Here is a 24,206-nt window from a genome sequence, read left to right on the forward strand (position 1 = left end):
TTAGTTTATATTTGTGTTCGTTGTTAGATGCTCTCAACACTCAGATTGCTTCACTGATCCTGGTTTTATTGGAGCGTTATGTTTGTCCTGGGACCTTTTTGACCTTTTTTCTCATAGATTTCTTTCTGCTGGAGTGTTTCTGACCTTCATGTGGTGTTGTGGAAGAAACCAGTCGGAGTCACGGGTGATATGAGAGAAACTTTATTACAAGCATGCAGGGGAGAGCCTTCAGCGCATCGAAGTCTCTCAAATTTACAATGGTTGTCGCAGTATCAATCTGCTACCGATAATTGTTCCAACGTTAATTACTGGTTACGTAGGCTTTGGCAGATGCTTCCCACTATCTCAACTGTCCCGGACCCAAGGTCCTTACATCTGCCTTTCTGCAGTTTTGTTTATCTTATCCAGTCTCCAGTTACCATTATCTTTGTTCATTGTTCCTGATTCAAGGTTTTGTGAAGAAACTTTATTGCAACTTCTGCTACTGTTAAATGCTGACACTGTGGCAAAACCACCAAGGGACTCCTGTATGACTATATAACTGCCTTTAACAGAGTGCTACAGCACCTATGTTTGTTTACTGTTTGTAAATAACCCGTTCTCGGTAAGTTCCAGAACCAGCGCGATGACGTCATCACGTTGGTCACGTGACGTCCCGAACGGCGGGAAACGTGATGACGTCATGACGTCAGGCTGGGAGGTTCCCAGGTCAGACCTGGTGAAGCCAGCCTTAAGAAAAGACCTGTTGATTGTTTCTCCTGCATTCATTGTTTGTTCTTTAGTTTACATTAAACTTCGTTTAATTATCGGACTGACTCGACCTCAGTATTTCAGCTAGGGATCTGACGATTCCTACAACACTACGCTTTGGTCTGATTTTGGTCAAGCTTCCCATCGTACCTTGCAGTTACAGTTACATTTTAATAGCATAGCTTCTAACGCAACTATAATACAAACTTACGGATTACCCTATCATGTGGGAACTGTTGCCAGCTGCCTATGGCTGATGTGCAATTTTTTTTCCGCTCGTGGAGCCTTTTCGGGGTGAAATTCGGAAATGTTAGTAAAAGATAAAAGGGGGCGGTGGAGGCAGTCAGCACAAAACTAGGAGCGAGAGGAATTTCACCATGAAAGTAGGAAAAGTGTCGTTTATCACTCTTCCATCTTGACAGACTGGGGAGGACCAGGGAACATAAGTTTAAGAATCATAGAATCCTAGAAGTTTACGGCACAGAAGGAGACCATTCGGCCCATCATGTCTGTGCCGACCGAAAAAGTGCTACTCAGCCTAATCCCACTTTCCAGCTCTTGGTCCGTAGTCCTGTAGGTTACGACACTTTAAGTGCAGATCCAAGTACTTTTTAAATGTGATGAGTGTTTCTGCCTCCACCACCCTTTCAGGCAGTGAGTTCTAGACCCCCACCATCCTCTGGGTGAAAAAAGTTCTCAACTCCCCTCTAATCCCTCTACTAATTGCTTTATAGAGTAGGAATATTCGGCGGATTTTCTTCTCCCCGACAGCAGCGAGCCTCTGGAATGTGTTGCCGGGCTCGTGTGGTGGGCGCTGACTCTCGGCCTTCAAGAGGGAGCTGGACCGGTTCCTGACTGGGGCCAAGATCGCATCATAGAGAAGGTCAGTGTCTTCATAGAGAACACTGTGTGATCCCCTGGACTGGTTTCCATCGCCTGAGGAGGTTGGGGAGGAATTTTCCAGATTATTTTTTCCCTGGGGTTTTTTTTTCCTCTATTTTTTTGCCTCCCCCAGGAGATTACATGGCTGCAGGTGGGTATGGGGTGGGGGGGGGGGATGGTTGGGGGCTGCTAGGGAGAGTTTAGTCCTGATGTTCTGGCCATCATGAGTGTGGGGCAGGCTTGATGGACCAGTTGCTTTTTTCCTACCTGTCATTTTTGTATGTTCGTATGTAGATGGGGTGAATGAGCATTCCCAGCTCTGAGTTTATTGTAGACCAATAGCCAGTATTAAACATAGAAACATAGAAGATAGGAGCAGGAGTCGGCCATTCGGCCCCTCGAGCCTGCTCCGCCATTCAATGAGATCATGGCTGATCATCCAAATTTAGTAATAACAACAGAAAATGCTGGAAAAACTCAGCAGGTCAGGCAACATCCGTGGAGAGAAATTGGAGTTGACGTTTCGGGTCGAAACCCTTTTCAAAACTGGAAAGGAAATAAAATAGATCGAAGGCTGGGCCGCGATCGAACAAAAGAAGTAAAAGAGACATTAAAAGGTATTCAAAACCAGACTAATCGATCTATTTTATTTCCTTTCCAGTTTCGAAGAAGGGCTCGACCTGAAACGTCAACTCAAATTTCTCTCCACGGATGTTGCCTGACCTGCTGAGTTTTTCCAGCATTTTCTGTTGTTATTTCGGATTTCCAGCATCTGCAGTATTTTGCTATGCAAATTCAGTACCCAGTCCCTGCTTTCGCCCCATATCCCTTGAATCCTTTAGCCTTACAAAATATATCTAACTCCTTCTTGAATATATTTAATGAATTGGCCTCAACTGCCTTGTGTGGTAGAGAATTCCACAGGTTCACCACTCTCTGGATGAAGAAATTCCTCCTCATCTCTGTCCTAAATGGCTTACCCCTTATCCTTAGACTGTGACAGTATTGGGCGTGACAGTTACTGTGCTTGTGTTACAGCCCACATGATTAACTGCAGTCCACCAATCTCCATACCTGCACTATCTGGGTGCACTGGACCCCAAGACCAGGAGAAAAAAAGTACGCTCTTCCATCCCCATCATGTACAATTTGAGATAAGAACAAGTACATGATCTGCAGCAATGCCCATCCTGTTCAAAATTTGTATATCTTTTGCAGAGTAAATGAATCTTCATTTCATTATATTTTTTTTACTGAGAAACTGAGGTCATGGTGCAGGACACCACAAGATTGACCAGAGTAGGAAGGAAGATGAGGTAAGCTTGGCTGTTCGCCTTTAGATTATCAGAAAGGGTGTGGCAGAGCCACCAAGGGACTCTTATATCGATGTACATAATTATCTGTAACAGAATGAATCTGTACCTGTATTCGTTTTACTACATGTAAATAGCGCGGTCTCTAAAGGGTTAAGACCAAACGCGATGACGTCACCACGTGGGTCACGTGACGTTCCCAACGGCGGAAAACGTGATGACTTCATGACGTCAGAGGGAGGAGCTCTCTCCCTCAGTCCTCGTGGAGCCAGCATTGAGCATAGACCTGTTTGTTAGTTCTCCTGCATTTGATTGTTACTTCTGCAAAACAGTATTAAACTCAGTTTAGTTAACAGACTGACTCGATCTCAGTCTTTTGATTAGGAACCTGACAATTCCTACAGTGGTGACCCCGAACTTTCGTGAACGATCTTCGCGGAGGAAGCGACGCGCAACGAGATGATGGAAGCAAACACGGTGGCTTTGAAGCTCCCTCAGTTCTGGGAACAACAGGCGGCCTCCTGGTTCGTGCAAGCGGAAGCTCAGTTTGAACTGCGAAACATCGTGGTGGATCAGACCCGTTACCTCTACGTGGTCTCCGCACTCGACGGCTCCACGGCTTCAAGGATCATCAACCTGCTTGAAAACCCCGGCAAGTACGAAATGCTAAAAGCACGGTTAATTCAGGTTTTCGGCCTCACGAAGGCGGAACGCGCACGCCGTTTACTTACGCTGCCCGGGCTAGGCGACTCCAAGCCATCGGAGTTGATGTGCCAGATGCTCACACTCCATGGCTCCGAACCGCAATGCTTCCTCTTTCGGGAGTTGTTTTTGAGCCAATTGCCCAAGCAGGTACAGGCAGCCCTCGCAAGATCGGATGCTCCGGATTGCATTGCACTTGCCGCTGAGGCGGACACCATTTATGCGGTCATGCAGCATTTACTGCGCTGCCACGAGGTGACCCCCCCTCGTGGATTCCGCCCCGACGCCTCCATCGCCCGGCTTGTGCTTTTACCATGCCCGTTTCGGCGCGAGAGCCAGATGCTGCCGGCCTCCCTGCAGTTTCACGCCTCAACCAAAGAAAAGACACCAGCGCCAAGTCCGGGAAAGGCAGCCCGAGCCTAAGGGATGTCCCACGGCCGCAATGGCGATCGGCGATTCCGGGAAGCTCCTTTATATTATTGATTCTATCTCCGGCCGATGGTTTCTATGCGACACAGGGGCGCAGTGTAGCATCCCGCCCGCCTCCGTCCTCGACATCCGGACTGGGAGGCGTGGTTTTCCCCTCCAGGCCGCCAATGGCGGTGCTATCCGTACTTTCGGTAAATGGCGAGCCCAGGTTTGTTTCGGCAGACAGCGTTTTCAATGGGATTTCATCACCGCCAAAATCTCGCAAGCCATCCTCGGCGCAGATTTCTTATGCGCCAACAGCCTTTTGGTGGACGTGAGAAATCGCCGTCTGATTAACGCGGCCACTTTCAACTCCATCCTTTGTTGCCGCAGCACAGTTGTGTCGCACACAGTCTCCTGTGCTACGCCAGCGCCTAACGAATTCACTCGCCTGCTCGGGGAATTTCTGGAGCTAACCAAGCCTACTTTCTCCTCATCCACCGCCAAACACGGCGTGGAGCACCACATCGCAACGACCGGCTCTCCGGTTTATGCACGAGCACGGCGCCTGGAACCCACCAAACTCGCGGCCGCTAAAGCAGAATTCGCTGCAATGGAGCGGTTGGGGATTGTTCGCCGGTCGAATAGTCCCTGGTCCTCACCACTCGATATCGTCCCAAAACCCGGTGGCGGATGGCGGCCATGCGGTGACTACCGACGCCTTAATGACATTACAACCCCCGATCGGTACCCAATACCCCATATATAGGATTTCTCCGTGCATTTGGCGGGAAAGTCAATATTCTCGAAGGTCGAACTCGTATGGGGATACCATTAAGTGCCGGTACACCCCTAAGACATCCAAAGACGGCGGTCATTACTCCCTTCGGCCTCTTCGAGTTCCTCCGGATGCCGTTTGGGCTTAAGAATGCGGCGCAGGCGTTTCAGCGTCTGATGGATTCGGTGCTGCGGGACCTTCCCTTTTTATTCGTCTACCATGACGATATTCTGATCGCCAGCTCCACCAAAGAGGAACACATCTGCCAGTTGCGCACCCTCTTTCGTCGCCTCCATCAAAATGGTTTGATAATCAACCCGGCCAAATGTCAGTTCGGCCTACCACATATCGACTTCTTGGGCCACCGCATCACTTCGGAGGGTGCGATGCCACTTCAGTCGAAGGTAGAGGTGATTACAGCGTTCCCACGGCCGCAGTCCATCAAGGCCCTCCAGGAGTTCCTGGGTATGGTAAATTTTTACCACCGTTTCGTTCCCAGGGCCGCTCAACTACTGCAACTACTCTACGAGGCTCTCCGGGGAAAGCCGGGTAAAGGGCCCGTGGTTTGGACGCCCGAGATGGACTGCGCCTTCAGTGACACGAAGACCGCTCTTGCAAACGCCACTATGTTGGCACACCCACTGCCGGGTGCCACTATCGCTCTCACGACCGACGCTTCAGACTACGCCATAGGCGCCGTGCAAGAACAGTGGGTCGGCGGCACGTGGCAGCCACTGGCGATTTTTAGTCGCCAACTACGACGTAATGAGCGCAAATACAGCACGTTTGATAGGGAGTTGTTGGCGCTGTTTCTGGCCATCCGCTATTTTCGATTTTTATTACAGGGATGCCACTTCACCGCGTTCGTGGATCACGTTTGCCATGGCCAAGACCGCCGAACCGTGGTCGGCTCGACAGCAGCGACAACTTACCTTTATTTCGGAGTTTACTACCGACATCCAGCACGTGGCTGGAAAGGACAACGTGGTGGCTGATTGTCTTTCGCGTGCGACCGTCCAAGCCGTTCAGCTGGGGATCGACTATTCCCAACTGGCTGCTGACCAAGCCACCGATCCAGAAACACAGGCGTTCCGTTCCGACTCCTCCTGCCTCCAGCCAGCAGATGTGAAGTTCCACTCAGCAGGCACCGCCGTGCTCTGCGATGTCTCCTTGGGGGATCCCCACCCGATCGTTCCGACCTCCTGGCGTCGCAAACTTTTCGATGCCATACACGGACTTTCGCATCCTGGCATGAAGGCCTCTCAAAGATTACTGGCATCTAAATTCGTCTGGAGAGGGATGCGTAAAGATGTTCGCGACTGGGCTAACACCTGCGTCGTGTGTCAAAAATCTAAGGTTCAACGACATGTAAAAGCCCCCTTGGCCACTTTCGAAGTGCCAGAACGCCGTTTTGACCACGTCCACGTAGACCTCGTTGGGCCGCTTCCGCCGTCACAAGGTTTCACACACCTCCTGACCATGGTCGGCCGCAATACAAGATGGCCAGAGGCGGTTCCTTTGGCGTCTACTACCTCCGCTGATGTCGCCAGGGCTTTTATCTCCTCGTGGGTCGCACGTTTCGGTGTCCCGTCAGATATTTCGTCCGACCGCGGTCCACAGTTTTCGTCTGAACTTTGGAACGCTGTAGCCTCAGGTTTGGGCACCAAGCTCCATCACACCACGGCCTACCACCCGCAGGCGAACAGGTTGTGTGAGCGGTTCCATCGGTCGCTAAAAGTGTCGCTAAGGGCCACCCTTCAGGGCACGGCATGGGTGGATCGGCTTCCGTGGGTTCTGCTTAGTTTGCACACAGCGCCTAAAGAAGACCTGCAGTCATCTTCTGCGGAACTGGTGTACAGCCAACCACTCGGGTGCCAGGCGATTTCTTGCCATCGCCAACTAAGCCGTGGTCCGTGGCTGATCAACTCAGCACCCACCGAGAAACGGCCGACTCCTTTAAGCCGATTCCGACGTTGCACCGCAGCCTTCCTTCCTCTTATATTCCAACGGAGTTAAGGCAGGCCGAGTTTGTCTTCGTTCGCCATGATGCCCATCGCGGTCCACTCCAGCCTCCTTATATGGGCCCCTTCCGGGTGCGGGAGGCAGGCGACAAGAGTTTTTTGGTCGACATCGGGGGCAAACCTGACTACATTTTGATTGACCGACTCAAGCCCGCGCACCTGGACCTCGACTGGACGGTCGAAACTGCACAGCCACCACGCCGTGGTCGACCGCCTGCTGCTACTATGTCCGAACGGATCGTTCCACCTGTCAGCCCATCTACCGCTCAACAAATTCCTCTTCGGGAATATAGGAGTCGCTCGAACAGACTTGTCCGACCTCCTCTTCGATTGACTTTCACTGTTAAAGACAATTCTGGGGGGGCGCATGTGGCAGAGCCACCAAGGGACTCTGATATCGATGTACATAATTATCTGTAACAGAATGAATCTGTACCTGTATTCATTTTACTACATGTAAATAGCACGGTCTCTAAAGGGTTAAGACCAAACGCGATGACGTCACCACGTGGGTCACGTGACGTTCCCAACGGTGGAAAACATGATGACGTCATGACGTCAGAGGGAGGAGCCCTCTCTCTCAGTCCTCGTGGAGCCAGCATTGAGCATAGACCTGTTTGTTAGTTCTCCTGCATTTGATTGTTACTTCTGCAAAACAGTATTAAACTTAGTTTAGTTAACAGACTGACTCGATCTCAGTCTTTTGATTAGGAACCTCACAATTCCTACAAGGGTAGGATTTAGGGGACTCCATGGCATTCAGGTTCTGGCAAAGAGGTGTTTATAATCATAAAGGATTTAGATAGAGTAAATAAAGAGGAACATTTTCCAGTGGCTGAAGGGTCAATAACCAGAGGGAACACATTGAAGGTGATTGGCACAAGAACCAGAGGGGACATGAGGAAATTCATTTTTATGCAACGAGTGTTTAGGATTTGGAATGCGCTGCCTGATAGGGTGGTGGATACAAATTCAATAGTAGCCTTTAAAAAGGGAATTTGATAAATACTTGAAGGAGAAAGAAATTGCAGGGATATGGGGAAAGAGCAGGGGAGTGGGACTAACTGGATTGTTCTTCGAAAGAGCCGGCGCAGACTCGATGGGCCGAATGGCCTCCTTCTGTGCTGTACTATTCTATGATTCTATGATTCTATACATCGATCGGTTAAAATGCTCAACTTGTACTTATTGGTGTGGCATTTTGTTACGTATTTTCCAACATAGTCCATAGGTATAATCTTCAAATAATTCCTTCGATAGGTATCAGGCTGGCTTATACCTAGCTTTGAGGAGGTTATCCAATAGATAAGGGTTATTTGTGTGGTATATTTTGACTCTGGCGGCCTGAAATTCTTTTTCTGGGACAAGGGCAAAGAGTGGGTAGATTTCTGGGGGACGAAATTTGGGGCGGGACCACATTCCACCGAGATCCCGCCCCATCTCTTGCTGGCAGGTGGAGGAAGAACATCTCTCTGTCTACCCTATCGAACCCTTTCATAATCTTAAAGACCTCGATCAGGTCACCCCTCAGCCTTCTCGTTTCTAGAGAAAAGTGCCCCAGCCTGTTCAGTCTTTCCTGCTAGTTCTGGTATCATCCATGTAGATCACTGCTTAAGAAAAATTACCTTCTGACTCTTGGATCCTAACTCACTTCAAACTACCTTCAGCCACAGAACCTTTCACTGTTCCGGCCCCACACTCTGCAATGCTTCCTCGGAACCCTTCTGACTAGGTACCTATCTCTCACAAAAAATCACTAGCTGATTACAAATGAGGAAGGCCATTCAGCCCATCTTAGGTCCATTCAGAAAGACCCTAAAGTTCCCCCATTACAGCATCTAATTGGTTTAAATGATCCCACTATTCTATTCGGGAGTCTATTCCCGGTAATGGTCAAATCTTTGTCTGCAGAAGAATTTCCTGATATCAGTCCATTAATTTCCCTTTCACTCGGTAGAACCCGTGTCCGCTTGTCCTCATCTCAAAATCTAGTTTAAAGTAATTTTACGAATTTACCTTTTCCAAACCATTGACGGATTTTGGACTTTTAAAGAGAATGAATGGGATGGGCTCGAAACCCTGGATTGCTCAGAGGTGAATTTTGGTTAAAAGTATTAACAACAAATGTTAGAAAACGTATACAATTCTGAGGGGGATTGACAAGGTAAATGCTGAGAGGTTGTTTCCCCCTGGCTGGAGAGCCTAGAACTAGGGGGCATAGTCTCAGGTTAAGGGGTTGGCCATTTGGGACCGAAATGAGGAGGAATTTCTTCACTCAGAGGGTTGTGAATCTTTGGAATTCTCTGCCCCAGAGGGCTGTGAGTGCTGAGTCGTTGAGTATATTCAAGGCTGAGATAGAGAGACTTTTGGACTCTAGGGGAATCAAGGGATATGTGGATAGTGCAGGAAAGCGGAGTTGAGGTAGAAGATCAGCCATGATCTTATTGAACGGCGGAGCGGGCACAATAAGCCATATGGGCTACACCTGCTCCTATACCTTACGTTCTTAGAACTGTTACCACGTAGAAGGCTAACTGAGACCCTGTACAGTTACATAGATAAGACAGCTGCCCAGCTAGGACCTTGAAAGTCAGTGAGAATCTGTTGTAAACATCAGGGCCTAGAAATTCACTATAGCCCCGCTTGGGGCGCCAGCCTCGCCAGGGCGCTAAAAGTGTGGCACTGCGGCACGTCGTGCTGCGGTACTGCAGGCCTTCCTCCCCTTCTTAAAGGGGAGGGGCCTTGTGCAGCGCGATCTGGGGCCCAGCTAGGCCCCGAGGATCGCGAGTGCCGGCAAAAGATCCCGGCACCGAGGAGAAGTGCCAGGCTCTTGGAACGCAGTCTGCACTCCGCGGGGGGAGGTGGCTCAGGAGGCCGGGGACGGCAGCACGGAGAGGTGCTGGCAGGCGGCCAGCAACAAAAATGGCCGCCCCGCATCTCTCCTTTAATTAGCACCTCTACCGCCGCAGGTAGGCCCCTCTGAACCGGTCGCACATAGCGTCCGGCGTTAAAGCAGGGGGTGCATCTAAATATTGTGATCGGGGCGTCAGCGGGGCGCTGCGCACGCCGATGACGTCATCGGTAGCGGCGCAGCGCTAACGGCTAATGCTGCCATTAGCGTCCCGCCGAATTCAGCGGGAGGCGTGGCCAGTGGCTTCTGACCCACTTAGCGCCCTCTTAAGGTGCTAACGGGTGGCGCAGCCCACTGAATTTCTAGGCCCAGATGTTTTTCTGTAGAATCAGTCTGTTAAACTACGGGAAAGAGGGAGAGGGGGAGAGGACAGCTTGTTCCTGCACCACCTAGAACAGTATGAAACCAACCATTTTAGTACGTGTGACAAGGCAGACTGGAGGCAGACCAGACGAATTGCCAAGAAGGATGTCAATGGTGAATGAAGCCCTCAGGCTCCTGAAGCAGGGCTACATGACTGTTCGGAATTCCCAGTTACACTCCTGACTTAAGGTTGTATGAGTCTCTGTCTGTAAAGCTTTTGTGTTTAAATGTTAATAAAACCTATGGGGTCGCTACTAACCTCCCATCATAGGCAGGAGAGGGTCAGGGGCGTGTAAAAAAAATGTAAATCTGTCACCGCGACCCCAACTCTGCCATGTTTACGGCAGAGGTTTGCGTGGCTTGTCTGTGTCCCGCAATCGAGAGGTGGGACACCTCATTATAATATTTAAATCATGCTCCCACAGTACGGTTTAGAGTCTGATTTAAATTTAACGCCGGCCGGCCGAGTTTCTCCGGAAAACTGGCAGCGAAATAGAGATGGGAACAACCGGATCCAGCGCTGCTTGTGGGCCAGGAGGAGCAGGAATGCTTATCTCGGCTCCTCAAGGAAAACTTCTGCCGATCGCGCCCTCTCCTCACTGTTGCGATCTGCCAAACTCTCCCCCCACTCCAAACCCCGATCCCAAGTCTCCCTCCCCATGATCGGCCGAGCCCCCACCCTCCGCCCCCCGCCAATACCCGTGATCTCGAATCTTCTGCCTCACGATCTCTCCCTCCCTCCAGAGGCGCGGGTGAGGTAGCATAGTGGTTATGTTACTGGACTAATAATCCAGTAAGACCTGGACTAACAATCCAACGAGACGTGAGTTCAAATCCCAGCACAGCAGCTGGGAAATTTAAATTCAGTTAAATAATAAACCTGGAAAAAAAGCTATTATCAGTAATGGTGAGCATGAAACTACCTGATTGTCATAAAACCCCATCTGGTTCACTAATGTCCTTTAGGGAAGGAAATCTGCTGTCCTTACCCAGTCTGGCCGATATGTGACTCCAGACCCACAGCAATGTGGTTGACTCTTAACTGCCCCCTAAAATGGTCTAGCAAGCCACTCAGTTGTACCTAACAGCACTGTGGGAGTATCTTCACCACACGGACTGCAGCAGTTCAAGAAGGTGGCTCACCATCACCCTTCTCAGGGGAAATTAGGAATGGGCAATAAATGCCGGCTTTGCCGGCGACGCCCACATCCTGTGAATGAATAAAAAAAAAGATTGCAGGTCCGACCCACCCACCCTTTTTCCCACCTGGCACCAGATTAGACTCTCAATCTGGCTGGCTGCTGGATGGGAAATGAAATGAAAAAGCTGATAATGAGGTCCTGCCATTAAATTGGCCAGGACCTCCTGGTCCCCGGGATTCCTGCCCTGCTATCGCGCTCGCTCCTCGCCTCACTGTAAATATTGGCGCCGATTATTTAGACAAATTAAAAGCCTTGGTTCCTCTTACCTGTGATTACCCTTAAAGAGTAAAGATAGATTTCAAATAAAAACCTACACCATTTACAACCTTGCAAGTGGCAGCCATGGCTCAGCTGGTAGAACTCCCGCGTCGGAGTCGGAAGGTTGTGGGTTCAAGCCCCACTCCAGGCTGACACTCCAGTGCAGTGCTGAGGGAGTGGCGCACTGTCGGAGGTGCCGTCTCTCGGATGAGACATTAAACCGATGCCCCGTCTGCCCTCTCAGGTGGATGCAAAAGATCCCACGGCATTATTTTGAAGACGAGCAGGGGAGTTATCCCCGGCGTCCTGGCTTATATTTATCCCTCAGACTGCATCACTAAAACAGATTATCTGGTCATTATCACATTGCTGTTTGTGGGGTCTTGCTGTGTGCAAATTGGCTGCCGCGCTTCCCACAGTACAACAACGACTACACTTCAAAAGTAATTCATTGGCTGGAAAGTGCTTAGGGACGTCCGGTGGTCGTGAAAGGCGCTGGAGAAATGCAAGTCTTTCTTTTCTATTCCATACTTTTATAAAATCACTTTATAGATGCCTCCATTCAAGGCTGAAAAGCCCAAAGCTCTTTCAAAGGCCTCCTTAAAATCAACCTCTTTGTCCTTGCACTTGCTTGGCATGCTGACCTATTCCACCGACACTGTTCAGTATCGGTTATTTATGCCTCTATGAAGCATTTTGGGACACGTTAATACATTAGAGGCTCTATATCAGTCCAAGTTGTGGATTCAGTTTTGTTCTGTGTAGGACATGTGGAATTACCCCTCGCCCCATCCAACAGGTTATAGAGTTCGGTCTTGAGACTAATGAGAAATTACACCAGACACACGGGTTCTGCCTTTAATCTTTTATTGTTCCTATGACAGATTCAAAACCCCAACCATTATCTGCTAATAATGTTACAAGAAATCATACATACAACCATCCGCAGATGATCAGTCCAGCGTTGATTGTAGGCCACGTCCTTTCGACTGCAGCTCTTCACCTTTTGACTGCAGCAGCTCTCCGAGTTGAGAATATCAGCCAGGCCCCTCCTTCCCACTGCAGTGCTGATATTTTTCATCACTGGTTTTTATACAGTTTTCCTTGTTCTTTTTCCAGTAAATCAATCATGCAGAAATGGTGAAATATCCCTTTGACGTTCGACTTGAGCTGTTTGAGCTGTCAAACTTTCACACTCACACATCCTGTCTCGCTGTCCATTAGTTGCCTTTATCAAAGCCCAAAATTGTTCATTCACTTATAAAGTTTACAGAAGTGGCAGAAAACTACTTGGTTACAGTTCATGTGTTACGTCGTATTCTGCATTTCAAAACTTCAAAGGTTTGACTCCTCCCGTTTAGCCACCAAAAATCATTCTACAATCTTGTAGCCTACTTTGTTGTAAACACGATGGGCGCGATCTTGCCAGCCCTGGGGAGGCAGGTATGGAGACGGGACTGCCAGGAAAATGGCAGAATTTGGGGGCGGGTGCCTATCCCACCCCAACCTGCCTCCGTGCCATCTTGCCAGGAGGTGGATAGCTGACTCGCACCGGGTCCTGTCTCCTTGGAGGCGGGAAGGGGATTAGTGCGACTTAACTGCCTGTTAACAGGTAGTTAACAGGCAGATAAGAGGATTATCCCCATTTAACCCACACAAGTGCAGGCTTCCCGAAGGCTGCGAACCCAGCCAGGGTCACCGAGGTTAGTAGTAGGTCTGCGGGGTGCAAAAATATGCTGTGAAGGTAAGTGATGGGTGCAAGTGTGGAGAGGTGAGTATGTGAGCTGAGTGGAAAGTGTTAGAAAAAGTTTACTTACATTTGTTTCTTTCTGCAGGCTTCAAGAGTTGGGTATGTGGAGAGTCTTGCACCTCTGCGGTAGAGATGACAGATGGCTGCTGCATTCTCCAATGCAACAACCATCTAATTTCTGCAAAAGAAAGAGGTTTGATGAGTTCTTGAATTCAAGAGCTCATCAAACTACAGAGAATGTCAGTGTTTGACAGCTTCACAGAGCTGTCAAACGATGACAATTCATCTGTCAAAAATTTTGACATTCTCTGTAACCGGCTTTCCCTTAAATTGGCCTGCTAAGCCCGCTGGGCGGTCAATCAAGGGAAAATAGCGTGGGTTGGCCAAAAGTTGATGGAGGTGGGACTGAAACCCGACAAGTGGGAGACCCGCCTCCAAAACGCCCCATTGGCAAAATCCAGCCCCATGTCTGCAAATCTGAGGGGGTTTGTTTATCTTTGTTGTCTATGACAATCCCCTGCAGTCAGAAATACATTTGCTGCCTTTTAGTAAAGCACATTCCATGTCCACTTATCAGTGAAAGACCGTCTGTTACAACTTTATTTCACTTCGTAAACCTTTTTGGCGTGGCAAAACATTTCAATACAGACCAAAATTAAAAATTAAGGGTCTGTGTTAGCCTCCATTTGCATGCATGGCACATTATTCTAATTTAGACAATTTGAGATACCATACAGTTTGGATTAGTTGAACCCTGAAATTGGTGCTAATCGGGAGTTAATTGGAATTGCTTCACCAGTACTTGTAACTCAAACCCCCTGCCATGTCATTTTAGTTTTTCACACATCGGTAGTTGTAAAATATGTGCCGATTGACTTGCTAAATTTGTTAAAAGCCTTTTTTTTTTACATGGTAATGCTTTTTAAATAAATATAAATACACTGTTAGATGATGGCTCGGAAACCATCCGCCATCGCAAATGAAAGTTAACTTAATTATCAATATGGTCAAAACACTGCTGCAATAAAACGGAATTCAAAAGCACAGTTTTATAAATCGGAGAGGGCCATGAATATAAGGATAGTACATAGAATTACTTGGAATATACAGCACAGAAACAGGCCATTCGACACAACCAGTCCGTGCCGGTGTTTATCTCCACACGAGCCTTTTCCCACCCCTCTTCATCTCACCCTATCAAAATATCCCTCTATTCCTTTCTCCCTCGTGTGTTTATCTAGCTTCCCATTAAATGCATCCATGCTGTTCACCTCAACCGCTCCCTGTGGTAGCGAGTTCCACATTCTCACCACTCTCTGGATAAAGAAGTTTCTTCTGAATTCCCTATTGGGTTATTCATAGTACCAACATGGGCATGTTACACATTGTAGTGTCCTAACTCGCACCCAGTCCTGTTCACCGTACCCCTGTGCTCGCTGACCTACATTGGCACCTGACTAAGCAACGCCTCGATTTTAAGATTCTCTTCCTTGTTTTCAAATCCCTCCATGGCCTCACCCCTCCCTGTCTCTATAACCACCTCCAGCCCTATAACGCTCCGAGATATCTGCGCTCCTCCAATTCTGGCCTCTTGAGCATCCCTGATTTTAATCACTCAACCACCAGTGGCAGTGCCTTCAGCTGCCTGGGCCCTAAGCTCTGGAATCCCCTCCCTAAACCTCTCCTCCTCTCCGCCTCTCTTTCCTGCTTTAAGGCGCTCCTTTAATCTGCCTCTTTGACCAAGCTTTTGGTCATTTGCCCTAATTTCTCCTGATGTGCCTCGGTGTCAAATTTTGTTTGATAACGCTCCTGTGAAACACCTTGGGGTGTTTTATTATGTTAAAGGTTCTATATAAATACAAGTTGTTGTCGTTGTTGATGTTAACAGCTTTCCAAGGGTGTGTTACAAATTGTACAATTGAAGGTACTCTAGGTTTTCATTTCCCTATCTCTCCATCTTAATATACTGAGTGGAGTAGTGAATCTCAAACAAATTCAATTGTTCTCACACTACCATCTCTTTTGTCTTTTAATCTCTCCTGCCTTCCACCCTATCACAGACCATCCCTTTTGTTCTTTCCTCCTTTCCCGCCTTTCGCTGCCCCTACCCTTGCTTGAAACCTGTTACATCTCTAACTTTTTTCAGATCTGACGAAAGGTCATCGACCTGAGACGTTGGGCTGGATTTTCATTCAGGAGGCGGGTAGGAGGCGGGATTACAACTTCCGGGGTTGTAGTTCCGCCTCCATCGAGTTGTGGCCAACCCACGCGATTTTCACTTGATTGACCTTGGTGAGCCCACCCAGCGGGCTCAGCAGGCCAATTAAGGGCCACCCGGCAACAGGTGATGTCACAGATTGCCATTTCATCTGTCAAAAGCTTTTGACAGATGAAATATCAGCATTTGACAGCTGTTTGAAGCTGTCAAACACTGACAATCTGTACTCCAAGTTAATTCCTTCCTCACAGGATGATTTAGAGATCTCCCCAGAACAGAAAGCTGAATGCTGCAACTTTTGACAGCTCGTGGCCATTTTGCTTTCTGTGCCGGTGAGATGAGGGACTCCCGATGTAATGTACATACCTTTAAAGGGGGGAACTACTTTTTACAGCTCATGTATACTGTAGTACCGGCAGTGACCACACCTGTATATAGAACTGAGTAGTAATCTGTACAGTCAGTTCAACTGTGAGCCACGTTGAGTAAACACCTGTTGTACCGTTTCTGCTGCAGTCTGTATCTTATTATACCCAGACACAACATTGACGACGAGGCAAGTTCGAACCTACCTGCAACTCTGCATCACCTCCCGGGGATTCGTTCCTGGAGATCAGTGGATTGGAGGTCAAGGCCAGAGACTCGGGCGTCGACCACGGGCAACCGCCCAGTCATCCAGCAGAGAATCGAGAATTGCGGGGGAGGCTGTCGAGAGCCAGGCTTGGCTTTCCAGTCGAGGTGGTCCAGCGAAACGGGCTGGCAACAGGTAGTGCGCAGACACTTCCCGGACAGCGGTGGGCTAGAGCCCGACTGAGCAGCACAGCAAAGGGTCGAGCAGCGTCGACGGGGGAGAGAGAGGGCGGGCAGAGCGCACAGGGCGCAGCCGGCGTTCCGGGGCCGAGCAGCGTCAGAGAGAGGGAGAGAGAGACGCGCAGAAACCCACGAGGCGCCGCCATTGCCACGAGGACCGCCGAGTGTGGCGTTGGCAGCAGCGGGGGAGGAAGGAAAGCGCGGGAGACGCCATTTTAAGCCATTGGGAGACGCCATTTTAAACCACACCCAAAATGCCGAAGAGTGGCAGTATCACCGCATTTGACAATGAAGTCGAAGATTGGACTACATATGTCGAGTGAATAGAGGTATACTGCAAGGCAAATGAGGTGTCAGATGACAAGAAAGCATCAGTATTGTTAAATTTAATGGGTGCAAAGACGTATGGGTTATTATGAAATCTAATAACCCCAACGAAGCCAATGGAAAAGAGTTTTGAAGACATAGTAACGATACTACAGGAACATTTAAACTCCACACCGCTGCTGATAGCAGAAAGATTCAAGTTTCACAAACGGAACCAGCATAAGGATGAAAGCAATGCTGATTATTTAACAGAACTGCGCAAACTATCGAAACACTGCCAGTTTGGAGCGGGACTGGCAGATACCTTAAGGGACAAGTTTGTGTGTGGGCTTCAAAGTGAAGGAACCCAGAAACGGCTTTTATCTGAAAAGGACTTTATGCTGGAAAAGGCTTTCAGCATTGTGGTATCATATGAAGCAGCAGCATGGGGCGCTGCAGAGATACAACAGAGACCTCAAGAATATGGCACAAACGAAATGTCATATGGAACAGAGAAGTGCTATCGCTGCAGCAGAACAACACACGACCAGAATGATTGCTGGTTCAAAGACAACGTGTGCAGACAGTGTGGAAAAGTAGGACACATAGCACGAGTCTGCAGGTCGGGAAAGAAAACCAGCAATACGAAACCTACCAAAGGAAAGTACAAGAAGGTACATAAGATGACGGAGAATAGTTCAGACGAACAAAAGAGTGATAATGACTCCGAAAGCAGGGAACTGAGTTGTCTGAAACTACATAATGTGATCACAATGGAGGATCACCGAACCATTTGGGTCACTCTCAAGATAGCAGGAGTCCAGGTAAAGATGGAATTGGACACAGGATCAGCCATAACAGTCATAAACCGACGGGACTACGAGCGGCTATTCTCACACATACCCTTGAGAGACACAAAAATTATTTTGAAGACGTACACAGGACAATAAGTCTACCCCAAAGGAAAAATAAGGGTGACCATTATATATAATGGTAAGGAAACACCAAAACTAGACCTGTATGTATTGCAAGATGGAGGACCACCATTACTGGGACATGAATGGATCCGAAAAATACAACTGGATTGGCATTCCATACAGGTACTGACTGTGGCTGACAAAAAGGATGACGACGTCACACCTGGGCGACTGTCAAAGATCCTAACTGACGCGAAAGAAGTGTTCCAGCAAGGACTCGGAACACTAAAAGGCATGACAGCGACGATTAAAATTGAAGAAAGCGCAAGCCCAACATTTTTAAAGGCCAGACCGGTACCTTATGCGATCCGCCCAGCCGTCGAAGCAGAGCTGGAGAGTCTGGAACGTTCAGGTGTACTGTCCAAGGTAGACTGGAGCGAGTGGGCTACACCCATCGTCCCTGTGATGAAAAAGTCATTGAGCAGCACGCCTGGGGAACCAAGGAAGGTTCGCATCTGTGGGGACTTTAAGGTAACAGTGAACCCGTTCCTTCACACCACACAATATCCACTTCCGCGGATTGAAGATATTTTCACCTCGCTATCTGGAGGGAAACGCTTCACTAAGATTGATCTGGCCCAGGCGTATCTGCAAATGGAGGTAGAAGAAGCATCAAAAAAATACCTCACAATCAACACCCATAAAGGTCTCTACCAATACAACCGGCTGGTATTCGAGGTAGCATCAGCTCCAGCTATTTGGCAGAGGGCAATGGAACAAGTCCTGCAAGGGATCTCAGGGACCCAGTGTTATTTGGACGATATCCTGGTCACGGGCGAAAATGACAGTGATCACCTTGCCAACCTGGAGCAGGTGCTCACTAGATTGCAGGAATATGGGCTCCGAGCTAACTGCCCCAAATGCGAGTTTTTGAGAAAACAGATCTCGTATTGTGGCCACGTTATCGATAAAGAGGGATTACATAAGTCCCCAGGGAAGATTGAGGCAGTAGTCAAGGGTCCAGCACCGGAAAATGTGTCACAACTGAGGTCGTTCCTCGGGCTGGTAAACTACTACCATAAGTTCTTGCCGAATTTGCCTACAATACTACACCCACTGAACACCCTACTGCAAACTGGGGTGCCATGGAAATGGAGTGACGAATGTAGACGAGCTTTCCAGAAGAGCAAAACACTAATCACATCGAAAGAGGTATTGGCCCATTACAACCCAGCATTACCAATTCGGTTGGCATGTGATGCGTCACCCTACGGCATTGGAGTGGTGCTGTTGCACAAATTCTCGGACGGCTCAGAGAGGCCAATAGCCTTTGCGTCACGATCACTAACCTCAGCCGAGCGTAACTATGCCCAGATTGACAGGGAGGCCCTCAGCCTAGTGTGGGGAGTGAAAAAGTTCAATCACTATCTGCACGGGCAGAAATTCACCTTGCTGACTGATCACCAGCCTCTTGTCTCCATTTTAAATCCGAAGAAGGGCGTTCCGGTGATGACTGCGCAACGACTACAAAGATGGTCACTTTTTCTAGGGGCGCACCACTATGAGATTGAATATAAGGGCACGAAACAGCATGGAAATGCTGATGGGCTATCACGCCTGCCACTGCCTACTGCAGAGGAAGCACCAGCAGTGGATCCTGTCAAAATATTCCATTCGACTATAGTTGAATACCTACCGGTAACTAACGCTTGTATCGAAAAGGAGACCCGAAATGACCCGACACTGTCTCGGGTATATGATTTGACGGTGAAGGGATGGCCAGCACATGGCGACTCACTGTTGCCACCATTCTCGACAAGGAGAGAACAGCTGTCAGTGTGCCGGGGGACCTTGATGTGTGGATCCCGAGTGGTAATTCCACCCAAGTCAAGGGATGGCGTGCTCAATGAGCTTCATGAGGGTCATCTGGGAGGGGTAAAAATGAAAAGCCTAGCCAGGGCTTAAGTTTCGTGGCCGGGAATCGATAAACAAATTGAGGACCTGACCAAGAGCTGCTCAGGATGCCAGAAAGTCCAAAATGCACCACCACAGGCCCCTCTACACCCATGGGAGTGGCCCTCATCTCCATGGCAATGGGTGCATATTGATTTTGCTGGTCCATTCACACAAATACACATACAGGCTCTCATGGAAACACATCAGACTTACCTGTGCTGAGAAGATCCAGACGTGAAGTAAAAAAGCCTGATAGACTTAATCTTTGAGTACAAAGAAAACTGCATTGAAAATGTATTGACTGTTGAAGATGTTTATGTTGTTATTGATTGATATTGATTGATACTGATTTTGTTTAACCTCAAAGAGAGGGGGATGTAATGATCAGTAACCTGTCATTCTGTAATGGTACACTAGGTGGTGCTGTATGTATATAAGAGTGGGCTACCCAGGATGCACTAGGCTACCCACAAGGCAGCAGTCAAGATGGAGGCCTCTACAGATGCTGTACCTAGTCCACATGTGCTCAATAAAGTGTCTAGCAAAAGCTAGCTGTTCTTAATAAAAACGACTAGTTATTAATGAACATAACACCTTTAACAGAAAAAAGCATTAATATTACTAAGCCAATGATTGGAACAAATCTGGCATCTTCTTCATTTCATAGTCAGATAATAAATTGATATATTAAAAAATCATAAATATCTTTCTGGAATAATATGACTAGCAATTTCATTCATTCAATTTTGTTCAGAACAGACACTGTCAACTCCCCTTTCTATATAATACAGCACCAATTCATCCCAGCGACAGTTTTTCCAAACGGGACATGGTCCCTTTAAATTTTCATTTAAGCAACGCGTCATCAGACGCGAGAAACTGACAGCCTCCAAGCGATTGCCTGGAGGGACCCGCACGTCGGCCGTAATGAGACCAATCAAGCGAAAATAGTAAGTGATGGGAGGCGGCAGCCGGGAGCAGATCAGAACGCCGCCGAGCAGCGAGCCTGCCCTCAACCCGCCTCCATTAGTAAAATCGAGCCCTTTGTGTTCTCAACACAGCTTACTGTCCCACCTAGCTTTGATTGTTTAATTTAAAGAAATAGTCCATTCTATACCCTGAACAATTACATAGAATTAGGAACACAGGAACATAGGAACAGGAGGAGGCCATTCAGCCCCTCGAACTTGTTCCGCCATTCAATGAGATCATGGCTGATCTGCGACCTAACTCCATATTCCCGCCTTTGACCACATCTCCCTTAATACCGTTGGTTAACAGAAATCTATCAATCTCCAATTTAAAATTAACAATTGACCCCCCGCATCAATTGCCGTTTGCGGAAGAGAGTTCCAAACTTCTGCCACCCTGTGTGTGTAGAAGTGTTTCCTAATTTCACTCCTGAAAGGTCTGGCTCTAATTTTTAGACTATGCCCCCCCTAGTCCTAGAATCCCCAACCAGTGGAAATAGTTTCTCTCTCTCTACCCTATCTGTTCCCCTTAATATCTTGAATGCAATAATACCTTATTACATAGAAAATACAGCTCAGAAACAGGCCATTCGGCCCAGCCGGTCCGTGCTGGTGTTTATGCTCCACATGAGTCTCCTCCCACCCCCTCTTCATCTCACCCCGTCAACATATCCTTCTATTCCTTTCTCCCTCGTGTGTTTATCTAGCTTGCATTTAAATGTATCTCTGCTATTCGCCTCAACCACTCCCTGTGGCAGCGAGTGCCACATTCTCAACACTCTCTGGGTAAAGAAGTTTCTCCTGAACTCCCTGTTGGATTTATTGGTGAATATCTTCTAATTGTGGCCCCTAGTTCTGGTCTCCCCCCATAAGTGGAAACATTTCTCTACATCTACCCTATCAAACTCTTTCTAAATCGTCAATACCTCTATCAGTTCACCCCTCTGCCTTCTCCTTTCTAGAGGAAATGTTGCAGAGAGAGGGAGAGGTGAGGTGACGTGGGGCTCTGCAGAGACTTGTAGAGGAGAATAAGGATTTTGAAATCGATGCATTTGGGGATAAGGAGCCAATGAGGGTTGGCAAGGATAGGAGTGATAAGCGGGTGGAAAATCATGAGAGATAGATTTCTGCTGGGTAAGGGCACCAAGGGATCTGGAGCAAAGGTGGGTAGGTGGGGTTGAGGTACAGATCGACCATGATCTCATTGAATGGCGGGACAGGCTCGAGGGGCTGAATGGCCTCCTCCTGTCCCTGTGTTCCTCTTGAAAGGGTTTGTCAAAAGTAACAGAGGAGCGAGGAATACATACAGGCATCGAACAGATGGAAAAGACAAGAGACACACGACATAATGGATTCACCACTGATTTGAACAAACAGTTTTGAAATATAGCAGCTGCTTTTAGTAGCAACACCGAACACTTACAAATGATGAGTTATTGCTTGCTTCCAATGGTTTGTCTTGTGAAGTTGACTGGCGCTGTTCCTTTGTACTAAATTCGTCTGCCTGCTTTTTTAAAAATAAGGTGTTAATCCGTGGGTAAACGCATTGGTCAAGAGAGCGCACAGAGCAATTTAGTACAAGTGCGTTAAGCATTCATCAGTCTGAAGTTAAACCCCGAGGTTCCCAGATGAAAGAAAGAAAAGGAAGCCTGGCATTCCTACAGCGCCTTTCACGACAAATGGACGTCCAAAGCACTTTACAGCCAATGAAGTACTTTTTTGACGTGTAGTCACTGTTGTAATGTAGGAAACGGGTCAGCCAATTTGCGCACAGCAAGCTCCCACAGACAGATAATCTGAAAATGTGAAAATGACCAGATAATCTGTTTTAGTGACGTTGGTTGAGGGGTAAATATTGACCCAGGACACCGGGGAGAACTCCCCTGCACTTCTTCGTGGCCATTATCTCATATTTCCCAAACACAAGAGCATCTTAATAATTTGCAGGAGAATTGTTGCTCATGTGCATAGACAAGGGGCCGGATATACCTACCCCTATGGGTGGGTACGCGCTGTGTATCCACCCATAGGGACACCCGAAGTGTCGATTTCAGGCATGCACAGCGCATGTGCTGGAAACCTGGAATCCTCTTGACAGATCCTCCGGCTGCCTCGGAGAAGGGCCTCTGCGGGGGGAGAGTTCCGCTTTCTGGAGACCCTCCGCCCACAGAAAACCCTTACAATTCTTGCGCCTGGTAAAAGCCTGCGTAAGGCTTACTTTTACCAGGATAAGAGTTGAAAAAAGTAAAAAAACACATTTTGCCACTGATTTATTATTTAAAAATACTTTAAAAAAGGTAAGTTTAGTTTTAGCTCCGTAAAAAAACTAGAATTAATTTTTTCAAAAATTTAAAGTTTTGCTTAAAATAGTTAATATATTGCACTTTCAAGTCATTTTAAAAATGTGATTTAAAAAAAATATTTAAAGTTTTACTATGTTTTGGGGTGATGCCATTCATCTATTTGACAGATCTTCCACAGATTCCCTTCTGTGATTGGCTCCCCATGACCCACGTGATCCCAGGGACGCTGCGAACTACCTGCGTCTCTGGGATACGTGGGTCATGCGCACCGGCAGTTTGGTGAGGCTCAGCATCGGAATTGTGCGCCTCCCGGGAGCCCTCAGGAAAGGACGCAGATTTTTCCAGATCGCAGTCCTTTGCCCGCGGGAGGCCTGCGATCAGAATATCTGGGCCATTGTCACTCGAAAACACTCCAGAGATTGAGCACAAAAATCTGGGCTGACATTACAGTGCAGTACTGAGGGGGCGCTACACTGTCGGGGGTGCCGTCTTTCAGCTGAGATATTAAACCGAGGCCCCGTCTGCCCTCTCGGCTGGGTGTAAAAGATCCCATGGCACTATTTCAAAGAAGAGCAGGGGAGTTCTCCCCTGGTGTCCTGGGGCCAATATTTATCCCTGAATCAACATCACTAAAACAGATTATCTGGTCATTATCACATTGCTGTTAGTGGAAGCTTGCTGTGCGCAAAATTGGCTGCTGCGTTTCCTACATTACAACAGTGGCTACACTTCAAAAGCACTTAATTGGCTGTAAAGCTCTTTGGGACATCCTGAGGTTGTGAAAGGCGCTATAGAAATGCAAGTGTTTTTTTTCTCATAAAATCCACTTCTGTGCTAATGAGTTTGTTTGACCTGTTGATATTTAATTATTTACCTTCTATTTAATGGAGTGGTTGATACCCTGTTACACTTTGTGAGACTAAAGCTACTGAAGAATCTCACTGATATCACTGGCTCTTGGGTTGTCCTGGCACATGTATTGGATGGTTTGGAGGCCCGCAGAGTAACCATGAAGAAGCAGGCTGGATTTTACTCTCATGAGGAATGTGTAGGGCAGGAAATGTGTGTGATACACAGAGACTGGAGAAGCAGGCGTTGTTTTCCATAGAGCAGAAAAGGTTAATGGGAGACTTAATAGAGGTGTTCAAAAAAATGTTTTTATTCAGTCACAGGATGCGGGTGTCCCTGACAAGGGCAGCATTTATTGCACATCTGTAATTGCCCTTGAGAAGGTGATGGGGGAGCCACCTTCTTGACAACTGAGTGATTTGCTAGGGTACTTCAGAGAGCAACTAAGAGTCAACCACATTGCTGTGGGTCTGGAGTCACATATAGGCCAGACCCAGTTAAGGGCAGCAGATTTCCTTCCCTAAAGGACATTAGTGAA

This window comes from Somniosus microcephalus, chromosome 1, assembly GCF_052327205.1.
Source record: "Somniosus microcephalus isolate GS21.2 chromosome 1, FLI_Smic_1.0, whole genome shotgun sequence".
NCBI classification, from domain to species: domain Eukaryota; kingdom Metazoa; phylum Chordata; class Chondrichthyes; order Squaliformes; family Somniosidae; genus Somniosus; species Somniosus microcephalus.